Source organism: Oxyura jamaicensis, chromosome 4 (assembly GCF_011077185.1).
Source record: "Oxyura jamaicensis isolate SHBP4307 breed ruddy duck chromosome 4, BPBGC_Ojam_1.0, whole genome shotgun sequence".
NCBI lineage: Eukaryota > Metazoa > Chordata > Aves > Anseriformes > Anatidae > Oxyura > Oxyura jamaicensis.
This window is the reverse complement of record NC_048896.1, coordinates 30,263,666-30,277,219: the sequence shown is the minus strand read 5'-3', so window position 1 is coordinate 30,277,219 and position 13,554 is coordinate 30,263,666. Positions and strand designations below refer to the sequence as shown.

Sequence of the window (13,554 nt, the reverse complement as noted above, 5' to 3'; positions counted from 1 at the left end):
AAAAGAATGTTCCTTTAGCAAGACTGCAAGGGCATTTACAGTGACAGGAGGTCAGAAAGTCTCTCTGTTCTGTTCTTCAGTGCATTGAACAAGAGACCATGCCAGTGTGTCTGCCAGTAACTTCTGGTGCTGGCTGGCAGAAGATACCACCAAACTATGACATGAACATGGAGACAGGACATAGATGCATAAACTTTTAAATAAATACATAAGTTCTCTTTCACATTCATTCATCGGGCTGTCTTTAAAAAATCAGTATTCTAAATGTTAATGAAACACCATCTTTCTGACATAGAAAGCATATTTCGCAACCTAAAACCCACAGATAACAGCATGATTTTTCTAGAGTTGCAATGTCTTTCTTTAACTGGAAACTATATTGGGTCTCTATATTATAATCTTCCAGTCAAACATTATTATGTTAATGCTGAGAATCAGATGGCAACACCTCTCCTGAAAATATAAAAGTATTCTCACCTTAATAAGTACTTACTCTTTGGTGTGCTCTGGTGTAGCTGAAGTGTTGCGGTTCTCCACTATCAGAAAACCCTGATGCTGCAAATTCTGTGCAAATGGCCAGTGTGTGTGTTCAGCCCATTTTCACAGCTCTTCTGGAGTAAGTGACATGGGACACACCAGCCATACTGCTTCTGAGTTCATCAGCACTGGTTGGCTTTCTGTATGATGGACCATCAGAGGCATGAACCAAGAGCCACCCAATACAGGATGGGGATCACAGTGGGAGGCTTTAAATGTTTTGGGGTTGATGCACTAAATAATTTAAAGTCAGAGCTGTCTGTGATTCAAGCTACGCTTTCCCTTTCACCCCATCTCCTGTAAAGACAGGGAAATTAATTCATGATATTTTAGTTAGAATTAGGACTACAATTAAGTGATTAAAATTAAAATTATTTCTTAAGCATATCAATAAGAATGGCAATTAACATAATTAAAAGTACTTTAAGAGATTAAAATAATAACAAAAATAAAAACTGTACACATAAGGAGACAGCAAAAATTGGTTATAATGAAAGTCAAATTAGAATATAATTGAGTTTCAGGAAGTCTGAATGTGACTTATAAAAAGAAGTTTTTTTTTGACATTTGAGTATGTGTCTCCATTTAACAATCAGCATCCATAATTGCACATGGCCATTTAAGTTCACATGAGCTTAAGAAAAGAATCACGTTCCTAATGTTAAATTAGCTAAACTATGTGGAGAGCCCGTTTTGCCTTCAGAACTGGCTGGAAAAACAATCTGGCAAGGGTTTCTTGATTTCCAGAGATGTGTTTAGCTCCAGGGGCTGCCTTTGTAAAATGTCAGCCACTGGGTATGTGATAACTCAAGATAAGGATTTACATTAAGAAAAGAAGGATGTAACATTTAGAGACTGTTGATGGAAGTGCTAACTGGATATAGATAAAAACAAGTTACATGTGTCTTTGCTAAAGGGTCTTTTCATTCATGATTACTTTTTCCACTTTTTTCCTGACAGAAAAAAAATCTCTAGGTTTATTTTACGTGCAGCATAATTTGTTTGGATTACAAAGCCATCAAATCTTAAAAAAAAAAAAAAAAAGGAATTGAGAAGCAACATTTTTGCTATTTAAAAGAAACATTGCATTCTCCCTTTAATTTCCACAAAACTTGCCTGAATCAGCAGGGCATAATGTTAAGATTTTGTATATGCCTTATTCTGCAGATTTGTCATGGTGCCTTCCTCCTCATATATAAAATTATTATAATATTTATAATTTACTGATGTCACATCTGGCATAACTGTCAAAACTAGCTTCTCACAGAACATCTTAACAGAGAGAGAGATATTACCATGAGAGTGGAGGATAAAAAAAAAAAAAAAAATCCCTGCTAGAAAAGATTAAGATAATTGTGTTTCTGCTATGTACACCAATATGCACAGTCCATTCAGTGAACATACATCTGGATGTTAAATGTCATCACATACATTAAACAATATATATATATATGTATAAAAGGTACAGTATTGCTAAGTAAGCAAGCTAATTCAAGCTGAAAGTACCTTCTTGAAAAATAAGATGAGATGTCTAATCTAACAATCAGATTTATGCTAAACATATGAAATAAAGAATGTTTTTTTCAGGTTTTGTTAAAACATGAACACTGGCAAGACTGGAATAAAAATGAGATTTACTAGAAAGATAGAAACCTGATAAGCTCACCAGCTACAGTAACCTGTCAGCACAGAATTACACAGACATTCTTATCTACATCAACAATAATGAAATATTGGTCTCTCTACTGTAAAAGTTTATCATGGAGGGTATTATAATATTGTTACAGTGTCCTAAACCTAGAGCTATTAGAAATCTGATTTTATGGCACTTGGCAGAATAAAAGAACAAGTATTACAAAGGATTACAATCCTTTTTATCTTGAGTGTTAAAATGTAATGATGTAACTGAGCAAAAGCAGAAGAAGAATGCCACACAGGTAATTTTAATGCTTTGCTAGACTTGAAGGTAATAGGAAATAGCATTTTGGGGGGGGGGGGCGGATTTTTTGACAAAAGTAACTGTCACATGCAGAACAGCTGGAGTATAGAATCCAACCAGATACAGAATTCCAGAGCCAGAAATGTGTTAGCTCTGTATTGAAAATGTACGTTATTTTTAATTTTTACAAGTCAGACCTTTATCTAAAAACTACTTTAAATAATGGAAATGTAAGAAGTCATATTCATAAATGCATCTGCATACAAGCTTTTTTGTTCTTTAAATGCAATTAATACAATAATTCATGGACATTAGTACTTCCAGAATCTGCAGTTTAGGACAGTTTTCATTTTTTTCCCTTTTCTGTCCTCTTAAATGATTTCAAAGTCACATTTAACCTGGACCCTGTCCACCCAATTTCGAAAACTTTGATTCTCCAAGCCTTCATTCAGCTGCAACACATGCCAGAAAACAATAAACTCTATGGTGTTGCAGTTTTTGTTGCTTAAGATTGTCACAGACCAACAGATTTTGGTCTGGAGCACAGAGCAAGAAGGTGCTTGATTTATGCATAAAAGACAGAAGTCTCAGAGGAGAGCTGTTTGCCCATCTTTTCTCCAGCTGTTTAAGTTCTCCTATGATATGTGGAAGACATGTATCTAGTTCTGGCTTCCCTCTGGTGAAGTCCAAACCCATAATACTCACCTCTTGGAAGAGACACATAAAGACTACCCTCTAATGGGATATTGAAGCTCATACACAACTCAGGCTAGATTCTACTTAAAACTCACTGCAGTAGCTCAGTGCTCTTAGGTCTCTCCTAACATATGCTGAAGATCAAACCCTACATTTCAAAATATATTAATATATCAATATACAGATTTTCATTTATTCCTGTGAAGTCACCTTGATTTCCTAATTTTACTGACATTAACTAATGTCAGTTCATGCTAAATAATACATTACTGTGACTGTTTTAAATAAATGGTTGTACTTTTGTGCCAAAATACCCAAGATTATGGGTGATCCAATAATCTTTCAAAACCTGTGGAAAGCAAGATCTCTGAAATCTCTAAAACAAACAAACAAACAAAACAAAACAAAACAAACAAAAAAACATACTGAGAAGAAATATACAGAGATAGATGAGAAATTAAACCATCTAAAACACATTGAAGATAACCCGATGTTAGGATATGATTTAGCATACATAGCTAAATATAATGCACTGTTGAATTAATACATCCGCTTTTTTATTGAAGACCTTAGTTTGTAATGAAGTTGCTTTAAATAAAATATGAATTCTTTAGAGAATAGTTTTATACCAAAACTTAACTCAAGCATTATTCTGTTTTAAAAGAAAATTACTGATTACATTATTTCTATATGTATGTATTTATATATACATATATTGCAAAATATAATTCCAGACCTGAAACTGAACACGTGCAAAAGCAGCATTTCATAACTAAATCAACAGGGTAATTTAGTACCAGCATTCAGCCAGACAATTCAATTTCTTGCACATTACTTATTTTCTCATAATATTCTTCCCAGATATCAGTCAGATCCCATATTTATTCATTGAGTTTTGAGTATTTGATAAGTCAGTGATTTCAGTAAAATGAAAAAAAAAAAAGAAAAAAAGAAAAAAAAAAAGAATTTCTTAACTTATAAAATTTCATCATATTCCTCTTGGCAGAATTATACTGAATACTTTGAAACCTTTAAAATAATCATCATTCAGATTTAACTCCTAGATACATAGGAAGTGAACCCTTTATCACTGCATTTTATCAGCTTCCAGACAGTGCCTTTTCAGAGTGCCTGACAAAACATCACATTTAGAACTGCGAAAGATTTAGACCCTGGAAATATTTTCTCCGTCATCCAAGGTGCATGGGGTCTTCAGTAAAGATTCAACTCTAGTATAAATAATTCCAGAACTGTTTACCAGTACGTTATGGTTTCAAGTACAGGAAAGATATATGTTTGTTCCCTGTTCCACTTGGGTTGGGGAAACTTCTCCAAACAAGCCTTGTAAAACCTCAGTTACAAATCAAATCATGCTGCCTCATACATCCTCCACAGGGATGGCAATTATTCACAAATTGGTTCTCTGGCTATGTTTTACAAGACTTTCAGTTTGGTTACATAACTTCTTAATTATGTCCTCAGAGGTAGGGAGTGTGCTTTACACAAAAGCCATTTTGTCTTCAGTTCCCCTGTCCAGCTGAAAACCAAATTTTTCATGTGATGTTTCTCTCATATGCTCCCAAACACTGAATTTTACATCTGGGTTTTATAATACTGTATTGTTTCCACTTCCACACCTGACCTCTGTATGTAGAACTGCTGTGAAAACTGTCTCTTCACAGCAATCATTACTAGGGGGAAACATTTATTTTGCAATAGTTTTCTTAGCAGAACCTAAGAGCTTGTCTCCGTGCTGGGAGAATTTGCTGTACCTCCCAAACCTTGCCATGGATGAACCCATATTCAACTATTAAGATATGCTAATACCAGCTGCTTTGGCCAGTAAGGTGAGAATTCTTAATTCCTTTTGAAGCTGAAAGTCCACTTTCAGCAGTCAGTTCAGATGTTCAGTTCAATCTTGCCCATGAAATACAGCAAAAACTTTGCACAGTCAGACACACATTTCTGTGGAGCACATGAAGCACAGTACAAAGCCCTGATCCACATCAGTTATAACTTCAGCCTAACTGTAAGCAGGTTTTCCTTGCAGATCTATCATGCATAGAAATGCTGTTGTAGGCTTTAAACAGTTACATGCTTTTAGAAAAGACATATTCTAATTTGCTCATATTATGTGAAACCACTTTTTACTAGCTTTCTCAAATTTTGATTCTGTTGAATAAAAAAAAAAAAAAAAAAAGTTTGCTTTCCATTAGTTTAGTTTGACTTGAAAACACACAAAAATGTGCAGGTGTCACATGCAGATATCTTTACTCTCTCTTTACCTGGGCCATTAAACAAAATTTGCAACACAACAACATCAGTGTCAGTGTGACCACTTACGCCAAGTATCAACAGATATTTCATAGGAGCGAACCCTGCACTCATTCAGAAAATTCATAGATAAAGCTGTTGCATGTGATAAAACAACATGCTGGTGTTCAACTCCTTCAGTAGACACGGTGAATGGTAAAATAGCCTCTCAAAAATGTTATTTTATGGTATTAATATTTTCTATAATCATTATCTCAATTTATTAAAGAAACAAAATAGAACTACAGCAAAACTGTTATTCCCTTTATAGGCTTCTATTAATTGACCTTGGGCATAACAACTTATTTGCTTGAGTCTCTTTTTTGATGGATTCTGGACTAAAATCACTTTATCACATAAGCAATTCATTATATGACTCATAGTGCACTCATTTAGGGTGCAAAAAGGTCATGATTTTTAGTTTTCAAAGAAAAACACTACTAGCATGCTTGTTGTAATCAATAAATGCAGTTTAATTAAAATTAAATCTCTAGCACGGGTGAGTGTGTACTTGAAAAATGACATTTAGAAGAGTGCTTTAGTTTATCTACAGATAAGCATATCAACGTTGTTTTTCATAGTTTGAATACAAGAAAACAGAATAAATTGGATCTTTTTCTTTTAACTAAATAGAGAGAAGATATAATGTTGATGTTCATCCTGAAATCAATATAAATCTGAACAGTAATGAAGTTGTTAACAACAGTAATGGGAGATTTGAAGCCATGGAAATTTACCCTTAACTATTTTATGACCAGGGAAGTTCTCTTATTCATTGACCTATTATAGACATATAGCATAGATTGCATATCAGGTTGGGCATCAGCTTGCTAAATTTATTCATAAGTTTATTTATTTATTTATTTTTATTTTTTAGTTTCTTACATTGCTGAGGCCATTATTCAATTGGTATAATATTTTTCCAGTGAACAGTTATTTAAATTTGCAGATTTTATAGCCATGCTTTGCTGATATGGCAGCTAGATAATCTCGTGTATGTTCACACTTATGTATTGATTAGAGGATTTATTTAAAAAATAAAAAAATAAAAATTCTATGGTCCTTTTTCAGATTTGCTTATTAGTGCATTCTTATTCTGAATGACTTCTCATAAAGGACATTATAAATGATCTTGGAAATTAACTGGGAAATATTAATCAAGGGTTTTAATTAACAAGCATCTACAAATTGTCCAACTTGTTTAATTTTTAGATAACCATCTTTCTGATTTAATTATTAGAACTGTTTTTACCCACCACTCAAAGACAATGTATTGCTTAGTTAGTTTTATATACTGTATTATCAAAGATTTTTCAACATTGTAGTAAATAATAATAATTCTATGTATAGAACATCAGTTTAGTGGTCTATTAACAAACTCTTAATAGTTATCATTTCAAAGTATCTGCTAAGTATCACAAATCTTAATACAGAAAAAATATGCATGGAGAGAAAAGTCCCATGGGCCTTGCTGCAGCCTTGAGAAGATTACATTGGTAACACATGCGGAAACAGAAAATGTCAGATTTAGAGCTCCACTTGTTAGTACAACATAAACCATCTATGCATTTTTTCTAAGAGTGTTGAAGGAAGAGTTCCTATCAGAAAGAGAGGGTGTCACTCTCATCACACAATTAGCACACCCTGGTAGTATCCTGTCCCATTATGAGCATTAGTGTCCTATTATTCCTGTCTCACAGTTCCTGTGGTTAGTTTATAGTCTGGGCTCCAGACTAGATGGCAATCTATTTTCTTACTGGTCTATTTTTTTGAGGCATTTAACTGAGGACTGCATACAGAATATGTCATTATTATGTGAAAACATGGGATGAGAGAACAGAACTGGAGAGAGAACCCATTCTCCTGCCATTTGAATTATACAGTGTTTTCAAATCAACAGGAAGTCTAAGGAGTTGTTTAGACAAGCTCTTGGGAAAAAATTATATATCCCAGGCATAGAGCAAATCAGGATTAGAAACATATGTTAATTTAAACTACTGAGATCTTCTCTTCCTCTCATCACCAAAAGCAGATTTTGTACTGTGCTGTTAAGACATGGGAATGGGCTTTACCAATGCCAGCATGACACATGTGTATGGCCATGTCTGCACTGAAAAGTGCATCTTCCTGTGGGAAGGCATAGACCCTGGTCTTCCTCTCACATAGTGCAGACTGGATTCAATCTTTTATGAAAGCTTTGGAGAACAGACCTCATCTGGGTGCCTGTGGCTCCAACAGGTTGTAATTCTTTCTTTTTTACATTTTCTTTGCCATGCTACAATTTACTGAGCAGGGGAAGTGGAGGGGGAGGTGTTAATCTTTTCTCCGTGGCAACCAATGACAGGACATGTGAGAATGGCACAATGCTGCGCCAGTGGATATCAGGAAAAATGTCTTTACTGTGAGGCTGGTCAAACACTGGAGCAGGCTTCCTGGAGAGGTGGTTGATTCCCCATACTTGTCAGTGTTGAAGAGGCATTTGGATAATGCCATCAATAACATACTTTAACTTTTGGTTAGTCCTGAAGTGGTCAGGCAGTTGGACTAGATGATCTTTGAAGGCCCCTTTCAATTGAACTACTTTGTTCTGTTCTATTCTACTAAATTTTATTTTCTGTTCAGTTTGATAAATCTGTCTTGTAGTTATGTACAACATGAAATTGAGAGCTTACTACAATTCATATCATGGGGTGTGACATGAGGTACCTTGGTGGTCACATGTATGAGTCAAAGGTCTGTTGGACAATTTTTGGAGACCTGTGATGGTCAGCCGGAGACAGACCCTGAAACAGATTGGTCATCATATCTATCTCAGACACTGGGAGAACCAAATCAGTCCAATGCCTGGACTTTGCCCTAGAGGAGACCACTTTCTTCAACCAAAAGGGAATCCAGGGACAAAGTAACATATGTCTAATTATCAGAGGACTGGGATCCATCTGTGAAACAAGTTTTTGGATGATGTAGACCTTTGAATTAACATTTATTTGACTATTTGACAGAACTGGATGGTGTTTTCAAAAACAAGAAGTGACACAGTTGGTAATGCATTGCTTTCAAAAATAAGCAGTGGTTGCCTTCAGATTGCTTGCTTTTCTAAAATACTGAACACCTCCAGCTGGCTTTTTTAGATGCTTGATTTGTTATGTTTTTTTTAAAAATCCTGGTCTAAATAAAAACTATTACTATGAAAACTTCAAATAACTATGAATTTAAAGAACAACAAATTCTAGTAAAACTTCTGAAGTCTTATTAAATTTTTTTCTACTACCTCTATAGACATCTAGATGTTCTGCTTCAGTCTGCATTTACAGATGTTTTATGTTCCTGATCAGTTTCAGTTCAAATCTTACTACCAAATACATTTTGTTGAATGAGTACTATCACATCACTGAAACAATAGCCATACAGCATTTAGCAGTTTAGTCTGGCAGCTTATTAAAAGGGAAAAAGGAGTCCAAATAACATGTTCTTAAAATGAACAATTAATTTCTCATGCTTTATTCATTTTTTTCCCTCAGTTCTGTAGAAAGAGTATCTATGAAATATGATCTAAGAGTGAGTCTTACATGTTCTTTCCAGACTCTGAAAACCTTAATTTAAACATCCAATAATGGATTCATTATTTTTATGTAACAAAAGGAATAGAGAACATATTCTTTGTCCATATGCATGCCTCTCTAAATTTTTGTGACAACCAGACATCTGTCAAACTATTAGAATACAATATTGACAAAAACCCTTAAGATTTAACATTAGTGAGTTATAAATCAGAAGTTGTGAGTAAATAGTGAGTTATAAGTCAAAATATAAATCTTACATGGATTTCACAAGTACATCTACGGGATACACCTATGATAAATTCATTTCAGATTTTATTTTCCACAGCAACACCTTTCTTATATTACATGATTGAAATAATGTAAAAATTTTTGTGTGCGTGTGAAAAAGATTTTTTTTTTCCACTGTACTTTCAACTCCAGTTGTAAAACACTGATTTCTAAAAATCAAGTTATTTATAAACATTAACACCAGCTAGAATGAGCTCATCTCCTCTTTTTTATATAGCACATGGAACTAAAATTACATTTCCCAACTCTTTATGTTATTATTTACACCTTTTCTGAGTAGATGCAAAGTGCTACATAAACATAACTTTTTAAAACTCCTGAGTTACATAGGTGTAAATGATTCCCAATAGAAGCTTGGCATGAAGCAGCGGACACATTGCACAGAATGAAAACAGAAGAGCTTTTGTAAATAAATTGTTGAAAAGAATTTAACAATCCAATGTGGACCAATGATGGTACCAAACAGAGTCATCATTTCTTTACCTAGTTTAATAGGATCATATTATGAAAAATACTCTTCCATAGCATCTACTAATCTTTTAACTGCATCTTACTGAAGTTTCAGCACACCCACATTCTTAAGATTGTCTATGGATGTACTATTACTTTTATGGCTACAATGACAGTTTTTTTTTTGTTGTTGTTGTTGTTTGTTTGTTTTCTTCTTTTGTATCAGATAGAGCTCTGGATTTTTTAATTGAGTTTTCAAAGAAGAGGTATAGATTGGAATAGAAAAATCTCTACAGTACCCAAATCTGAAATCTGCTCATTTAGAAAGAACAGAGGGAATATCTGAAACTCTCACAGCTGTCTAAAATCAATGCATGGAGCAGATGTCTGGAGTGTGGGGTGAGATTGTGTGCACTGAAAAAAGAGAGATGTGCAGGTGGCACACATCTCTATACCACTAATAGAAGTGAATCCAAGGTAATCTTTTGGGAAGGGAACATGTATTCAGATAATCTTAGAGGAGGAAATTTAATATAACTCTCCTGCAGGCTAGAGGTAGGTGTTGAAATTCTAGGAAAAGTTGGGATTTGATGCACTCCCATGTCTTCATGAGTTTCAATATTTCCAGCATTCTTTTGATAGTCTTGCATTACTGCCTAGTTAATGAGGTGTCTAACTATGAATGGCAGATGTTGTCAAATCTTTTGAGACCTAGTATTCAAACACCACATCAATGGCATTGCGACGGCTGATTCACAGTTATGGATTAGTCTGGAAACTGACTAAGTTTTGAAATATATTTTTTCAGTGCTGAGTGCATAGAATGTGGTCATTCAGGGCTTCTCTTCATCAAAAGGACACAAATTCTTTGATATCCTTACGAATTCCCATGAGGCCAAATGAACTAGAAAAAGTCCGTACATACTTCTGCTATAAGATAGGACAATAATTTATAGAAAACACAGACTTCAGTGAAATAGAACTTACAAATTATTGGAGACAAACACCTACTAAAACTGAACAGCAGCCACCCTCTTTTGTGTGTGTGTGTGTGTGTTTGTTTGTATCTCAATACAGCTGCAATCAATTTCATTTTGTTTTCTTTCTTCTAATAGCTATGGATATGATTATCCCTCAGAGAAAATCTTTCAATCAAACCACATAAAAGCACTTTGTCTGAGACACTAGTGTCTATGAACTATTGTATGAGCATGTTAATGTGCTTTTGTAGCAATAGATAAGGATAGAAGTGTGTGGTCAGAGAGGCCAGAGATGTTTATAAAAATTCTTTGGGGACTAACAAATAATCTATTTGTTAATATAAATCACAAGCTGATAAAATGAAAAATAAAACCTTCTTCACAGGAATGAAAAAATCACCAGACATCAATGGAATTACATTTGGTGCACTTATGTATTATTCAATAGACAATAAGGAATGTAGTAATTGATTCTGGAGAGGATGAGATTAGTCCAGATTAATCTTTTAAAGACAAAAGTATTTTTCACCCCATTAGTATCCCCAACAGCAGAGCTATGAGCAGAGGAAAGCATTGAAATAAATATAAGTTTGAAGAACCTTGGCTCAGGATAGTTTAAGAAATTAATAGCAGTGCTGGTGTACTATTTTTGTGTTTTTCTAGCAAAACTCATTTTCTTACTCTTTTTAAGTGTTCTGTTTAATCATAATTGCTATAGTCATTAAAAAAAAAAAAAGAGAGAGAACAGAAATAATGTGATTCAACTCAGTATCAAAAAAATTATCCCTCACACTTTCTAGTCCAATTTTTCAGATCAAATATTTTTCTGCTGAAATGAAAGCTCATACAAGACTAAAATCCACATTTAATCAGCTAATATAAGACTGAAACCTGATATTAAATAAACTACATGGAAAGAAAAATCTACAAAGATATTGACACCAAAGTCTGATGTGATAGATAAGCACTGTAGACTAGTCTACTTGAACTGTGCCAAACTGATTTTTTAATCCAATACTAGATTCTAGAGAAGCATTTTTTCCCCTACAGTTTCTCCCTTTATAACCAAATATTTATTTCTCATTCCAAACCTATTTAGTGGACAGAAAAATACCTTCAGGTATGCAGAAGCTATGTATTAATGAATCACCCACTTCTTTGCACAGGGAAAAATAAGCACGGAAGTACAGAGCCCACAAAGCTGTAGAACTGTCTAAATGGCATGTTTAATGAATGACATGGATATGGGTGTTTCCTATGCCTTATTTGTACGAGGTATCTGAGAAACATGGCTCTTTGCCTCTGCTTCTGATTCACAAACACAACCATAGTTCATAATTTTCCAAATTTGCACACCTCGGCTAAGATCACTTTTCATAAAGGAATCAAAAAAAAAATAAATAAAAAAAAAAATTAACTGATCAACTTGATAGCAAAATGATTAGGAAATGCAACAAAAATACTTCTTTAAGACATAATCCTTGCTCTTTCAGAGTCTTGGACCTGTCTCTGGGGTTGGGTGCACATACAAGTGCACCCATGCCACGTGTAGCACACTAAAATTTACAGGTAATCAGCAAATACCCCAAACTTCTCTGTTTAGGGAGAGACAATCAAACTGTCACTCTGACTTAGTGAACATGTACTTAATTAAATACAAGTATAAAAGATTATGACTTACACTTCAACTGTACCTGCATTAAAGGGTTCAAGGACTCCCATAGGATGAAGATAGCATGGGTTTCAGGTCTGTTGTGCTAGATGAGGCTGTGAGCTGGTATCCCATAGTCCGTCTGAGTTCTCTGAAATGCTGTCTTTATTCCTCTCTTTTGTGAGGTGTGATTGAGTACTTATTTTCTCAGAGGATTCACTAGATCAGCATGAACTTTGAGTTAGGCTGAAGAAATTGATTCAAACATAGGATTATTTATGAAGAGATTCCTTGCCACTGCCAAGCCTGATGTGTTTCTTTTAACAAGTGTGCAGTCAGAGGTGTCTGGATTTTAATCGATTTAGAATTTTTTTTTTTTTGCCTTTCTGGTACAAAACTGAATTGGATTCAGTGACTAATTTAGTTACCCACCAAGGTTCTTTCCTAAGCACATCCCAGTTACTTTTTTCACATTTAATTTACCCCACAGCTGACAATGGACTAAAAATCTAGAAAACCCCTTACTCATTTTGACTGTGAAAGAAGTGGGTGCTTTGAGGTGCGTAAACTTGACCAGACCTTTTAGGACATGCTGCTTTAGTAATTCCACCTTAGTCACAATCTGTCCTATTCCTCATGAAAATGATACGACAATCATCAGCTGTTGGCACGCAATCAGTTTTGCACTCTAGGGAATTGTATTAGCAGAGAAGTGATCATGATTTCATTTTTGCTGTCTTTTTGCACTCCCCAAATATTCTTCCAGATTTGTCTCCAGCATTCTTACTTCTCAGAATACAACATCTGAAAATACAGATTTGAGATTCTTCTCTCTCTCTTTTGTGCCCCAAAGATCCATATGTTTATAACAATTTTGATTTCTTTTTCTCTACCTTTGTGAGATGAAAGATTGGCTTTCTTGAGGTTTCTGTGAGTCTAATCCTTCAATCTTGAAGGTCAATGTCTCTGCCCAGTTTAAGACTACAAAACAGACAGTTTCATTGATAAACACTTTGTAGATAAAATGGTAAGCCTTATAGGTTGGAATAGATGGGAACAGAGAATTATACTTTTGACTAAAGAGAAGAAAAAGAAAGCAGTTTGCTGTTAACTTTTTGACAATTATTCTTTCCTGGT

At 34.4% G+C, this 13,554-nt stretch overlaps 1 long non-coding RNA gene across 1 annotated transcript in view; it reads right to left on the bottom strand.

The window, feature by feature from the left end:
* The window catches only part of LOC118166435, a 157,704-nt gene that overhangs the window by 105,869 nt on the left and 38,281 nt on the right, over positions 1-13,554 (bottom strand). The window contains exon 3 of the long non-coding RNA XR_004750499.1: positions 12,461-12,663. This is a non-coding gene — a long non-coding RNA (uncharacterized LOC118166435). The remainder of the gene's footprint in view (positions 1-12,460; positions 12,664-13,554) is intronic.